Source organism: Lemur catta, chromosome 5 (genome assembly GCF_020740605.2).
Source record: "Lemur catta isolate mLemCat1 chromosome 5, mLemCat1.pri, whole genome shotgun sequence".
Lineage (NCBI taxonomy): Eukaryota > Metazoa > Chordata > Mammalia > Primates > Lemuridae > Lemur > Lemur catta.
The window spans coordinates 39,964,088-39,969,811 of NC_059132.1; the positions used below are offsets into that span (position 1 = coordinate 39,964,088).

Genomic DNA, 5,724 nt, shown 5'->3' on the forward strand with positions numbered 1-5,724 from the left:
AAGAGCCTTCTCTTTCAGATCCCTTTGGAATAGAAACCACAGAGCTATTTAATAGTCTGCGATAACCCTTATTTTCCATCCACTGTTTTCTGGGCAACTAACTGCCTTTGCTCTTTGCACACACAAGGTAATGACTGCAAATGAATTCCAGGCAAGAGCAGAAATCCCCATGTGCTGTGTGTCATCTGCTCTGTGCAGGCCTGAATGTTGGTCCTGCCCACTGGCTGTTCTTTGTGCCACTTCAAAGTCTGGCTCCCTTGAGTCCCAACCAAGATATAGTTCATTACACCCTTGGGCAGGAGGGCAATGCCGTTGAGGCTGTTTATAGCTTCGGTTCCCGGGCACTCCATTTTATTTAGCTGTTGTTCCTCCACTTTTTCCAAACAAGCAGTCTGTCCAAAAAAAGGATCAAATGGAAAACTTTATAAATACTCCAAATGGTGGAAACAGGAAGTGGAATAAAAATGATGTAGCTATTCACAGAAAACATGTTGTCATTTTTTTCTCTGTAAATATATACTATTCATTTTCAGAAGGAGGCTGTGCCTAAAGAGGAAGGGGAAAAAAAGCTCAATGTGACTGGGCTGACTTTGGAGACTATTCAGAGAAGCTGCCTCAGGGTACCCAGGATGCCCCCGGGGTGGGTGGGGCACAGCTGCACTGCCTGGAAACCTCTGAAAAATAGGTGTGGTTTCTACTGTGGAAATGCAAAGTGAAGTCTTGTTGGGTCCCCAGGTCCCAGTATCTTGTGACTTATGTAACAGCCGAAATGTTAGTCCATATCAACCATGTCAATGGTACCAGTCCCAATTCCAGTGATCTAATCCTTAAGCCATATCCAATTTCTTCTTAGTAACCTTGTTCATATAATGCTTTTATGTGCCAGGCACTATTGTGAATGTTTTATAAATATGAATCCTAAGTGGTAGGATATTATTATTCCCATTTTATGGATGAGGAAGCATGAAGAAACAACTAACTTTCCTGAGAACACATGATTTAGGAATGATGGAGCTGAGGTTTAAACCTAGGAAGTTGGGTTCCAGAACCCATACCCTTACTAGTATCCCTTTATTGTGGGTTAAGGAAAGACTAGAAAAGCAACCACAAAGCACCTTCTTGAACAAATCAAACATTTCTTATTCACACTGTTTGGACTTCATAAAGAAAGATTTGATGAATATAATTATGAAGGGGTTGCTCGACCTATAAAGTAAAAAATGGCATCCAGTCATATATGTCCTGATAAGAGAGAAGAGGAGGGGGACTTCACACAGATGGAAGAGGAGAAGGAAGGCCAGGTGAAGATGCGGGTGGGGACTGGAGGGATGTGGTCACAAGCCAAGGGATGCCAGCAGCCACCAGAAGCCAGAAGATGTGAGAAACATTCTCCCCTAAAGGCTCTGAAGGCTGTGCAGTCCTGCCAATGCCTGGATTTCAACCCAAGGGTACTGATGTCAGACTTCTGGCCCCGGAATGGGATTGTCCAAACTCTCTCTCAAGTAAAACTCAGTCTTTTGAGGGCAGGGGAGTCAGAAGAGGAGGATTAAATGCTTTATTCTCTGTAATACAGTCATCTAAGTCAGTAGTTCTCACACACTTTGGTCTTGGTACTCCTTTTCACTCTTAAAAATTATTGGGGACCTCAAAGAGCTTATCTTTATGTGGAGTATACCTGTAGATATTTACCATAGTAGAAACTAAAACTGAGCAAATTTAAAAATATTTAATTCATATAAAAATATTTATTAATTTATATAATAATAAGCAGCCTATTGCATGTTGACATAAATGACATATTTTTATGAAAAATGGCTATATTTTCAAAAAAACTTAGCAAGTACAATAGCATTGTTTTACACTTTTTTTTTGTTTGTTTTTGCAAATGTCTACTGTGTCTGGCTTAATAGAAGGCAGTTAGATTTTTCATATCTGCTTTGCATTCAGTCGGTTGAAAAACATTGTTTTGGTTAAAGTATATGAAGAAAATCTAGCCTCACATAGATATGTAGTTGCAATAGGAGGAGTCTTTAAATGGCCTTTGGATAGTTATAAATATTTGAGTCTTCACAAAATTAAACAAATGATAATTTTTTAAGATTAACTGTAATGTAGAATCTGAAACAACAATATCAATGAATTTTTGGTACTATCTTACATTAAAATTCATTGGTGGATTTTGTACTTTGAATGTTTTATCCATGAATAAATTTATTTATTTATTTTTAATTGTGGTGAAGCACGCATAACGTAAAATTTACCATTTTAACCACTTTAAGTGCACACATCAGTAGTGCTAAGTACATTCTCATTCCTGTGCAACCATCACCACCATCCATCTCCAGAACTCTTTTCATCTTGCAAAGCTGAAACTCTGTCCCCATTAAACACAAACTCCCCAGTCCCTTCCCCCAACCCCCAGCCACCCCCACTTTACTTTCTGTCTCTATGAATTTGCCTATTCTAGGTACCTCAGATAAGTGAATCAGATAGTATTTGTCCTTTCTGTGACTGGCTTATTTCACTTAGCATAATGTCCTCAAGGTTTATCCATGTTGTAGCACGTGTCAGAATTTCCTTCATTTGTGAGGCTGAATAATATTCCATTATTCCATTTTATGTGTATACTACATTTTCTTTATCCATTTATCTGTTGATGGACACTCGAGTTGTTTACACCTTGTAAGTAATGCTGCTGTGAATATGGATGTGTAAGTGTCTGTTTGAGTTCCTCCTTTTGATTCCTTTTCGTACATTCCTAAGAGTAGAATTACTGGATCATATGGTAATTGTACTTTTAATTTTTTGAGGAAATTCCATATTGTTTTCCGTAATGGCTGCAGCATTTTAGAATGCCACCAATAGTGTGCAAGCATGCCAGTTCATCCACATCCTTATCAACATTTGTTAATTTCTGTTGGTTTTTTTTTTATAGTAACTAGCCCAGTGGGTGTAAGGTGATATCTCATTGTGGTTTTGATTTTCATTTCCCTAATAATTTATGATATTGAGCATCTTTTAATTTATTTTTTGTTTTTTAATTTTATGAGGTTTTCTGGAAAGGACTGGAAAACCTGCTAACCAAATTTTAAATAGAGCTATAACACTTTTTTCATATATTTTTTGGCTGTTTGTAAATCTTCTTTAGAGAAATATCTTTTTAAATCTTTTGCCCATTTTTAAGTCAGATTATTTGTTTTCTATTGTTATTGTTGAGTTGCAGGAGTTCTTTATATATTCTGCATATTAACCCCTTTTCACATATGTGATTTGCAAATATTTTCTCCCATTCCCACTCTGTTGATTGTGTCCTCTGAGGCACAGAAGTTTTTAATTTTGATGCAATCCAATTTGCCTAATTTAATTTTTGTTGCTTGCACTTTCTATGTTATATCCAGGAAATCCTTGTCAAATACAATGTCATGAAGTTTTCCTCCTAAGTTTTCTTCTAGAATTTTATAGTTTTGGGTCTTACATTTAGGTCTTTGAGGAATTTTGAGTTATATTTTGTATATGGTCTAAGGTAAAAGTCCAACTTCATTCTTCTATGTGTGAGTATCTAGTTTTCTCAGTACCATTTGTTGAAAGGACTGTCTTTTTTCCATTGAATGGTCTTGGCACCCTTATCAAAAATCATCTGACCATATATGGGAGTGTTTATTTTAGGGCAGTCTATTCTATTCAATTGGTCTATATGTCTATCTGTATGTTACCCATGCTTGATTTTTTAACATCATTTACTGATCATTTTGGAAATGTTGGTTTATTGAGTTTTTCATGTCTTCTAAAATATTGAATTATTTTACTTACAATATTAGTAAAATCATGTTCCTCAACATCACCACCAATCTCATTACAAAAATATCTTTAAGTGTTAGTAAGCCATCAGGCTCATGGTGGTAGATACAAGTCTTCTGAAATTCTAATTTTTACCAGAAAGCTCTAATTTTATCATTGCCAACAAGAGTGACAGTTGCTCTCTTTGAAGTGACAGGCTCATTGCATTCATCTAAAAATAATTCATGCCAGTACTCAAGTCTGAATAACCACACTTAAACAATTAGACAATTTGTGATAATAAATAATTTCCTCCATTTTAACAATTTATTTATTTATTTTTTCATTACATGCTATCAACACTCTCCTGGTTTTCTTTCTCCATTACTGACCACTCACTCATTTTTTTTTCAAGCATAAGTTTTATTTTTAACTCAAGGCAAATCTTAAGAAAGCATGAGAACTTGTAAAAATAAAAAGTGCATTAAAATATTTTTAATAAGGATCTTTTAAAAACCCGCATGAACAATTAGGTAACCTGGAACACTTTGGATTCTGTGGTTTGATGTCTTTTTTTAAAGTAATAACTTAAAAAATGTTTAAATTGATACATTATAATTATACATATTTATGAGGTACAATCTGATGTTTTGATACATGTACATCTTGTATAATGATCAAATCAGGGCAGCTAGCATATCCATCACCTCATGCATTTATCATTTCTTTGATAAGAACATTCAAAAGCCTCTCTTCTATCTGTCTTATAATATATAGTACCTTACTGTTAACCACAATCACTCTACTGTGCAGCAGAACCCGGAACTTAGACTTCCTGTTTGTTACTTTGTAACTATTGACCAACCTCTCCCCACCCTCCCCTCTCTCCTCCTCTGTGCAGTCTCTGGTAACCAGTATTCAACTCTGTACTTCTAGGATGTCAACTTTTCTTTAAGATTCCACATATGAATGAGATCATGCAGTATTTGTCTTTCTGTGCCTGTCTAATGTCACTTAATATAGTGTCCTTCAGGTCTATCCACATTGTTGCAAATGACAAGGTTTCCCTCTTTTTAATGGCTGAATAGTATTTCACTGTGTATATATACTACATTTTCTTTATCCACTCATTCATTGTCAGACGCTTAGGTTGATTCTATATCTTGGCTATAGTAAATGCTGCTGCAATAAACATGGGAGTGCAGATATCTATTTCACATACTTATTTCATTTCCTTTAGATATATACCTTGTAGTGAGATTGTTGGATCACACAGACCACTCTTGTTTAGCTTTTGCTGGCTGCTATTCCTCTACTCAAACTCTAATGGTGGGGCACACCCAAGTTTTGATCCTGGGTTCTCTATATCTCTTGATTTGCTTTCTACCTAGGTGATTTCATCCAGTTTTGTAGTTTTAGATGCCATCTATAAGCCAACTCTTTCTATCTTCTATCTATCTATCTATCTATCTGTCTATCTATCTATCTATCTATCTATCATCTATCTTCACCCTCCAATGATCTCCAACTGCCTAGGGGACAGCTCTACTTGGGAATTATATAGGTATCTCCAATTAATGTGACCACAACAGAATTCTTGCTTTCATTTCCTCAAACTGTTCCTCTCCATCTCAGTAAATGACACCACCATCCAAGCAAAAAGTTAAAGTCATTTTTTATGTTTTCCCCTTGTGCTCCACATCCAATCCACCAACAGCACCAATAGGCTGTACATTCAAATACATCCAGAGTCCAGCCACTGCTGTCACCTTCTCAGCCCCTGCACTCGGCCACCCTCAGGGGAGTGAGAGTATTTCTCTCTTTTAATAGGCTTCCAAACATCCATTCCCAGATTTATTTTACTACATGGTCCTTGGGGTGATGCCATCAGTTTATGGGAGGGTCTTTATAAGGAAGAGTCCCATGGACTTGAGGCTGTCTGTAGTA

At 36.4% G+C, this 5,724-nt stretch overlaps 1 non-coding gene across 1 annotated transcript; it reads right to left on the reverse strand.

The window, feature by feature from the left end:
* Positions 1–3,046: 3,046 nt before the first annotated feature.
* LOC123639043 lies at positions 3,047–3,109 on the reverse strand. The gene has a single exon (XR_006735611.1). It is a non-coding gene; the product is annotated as a U7 small nuclear RNA (small nuclear RNA).
* Positions 3,110–5,724: the final 2,615 nt, after the last annotated feature.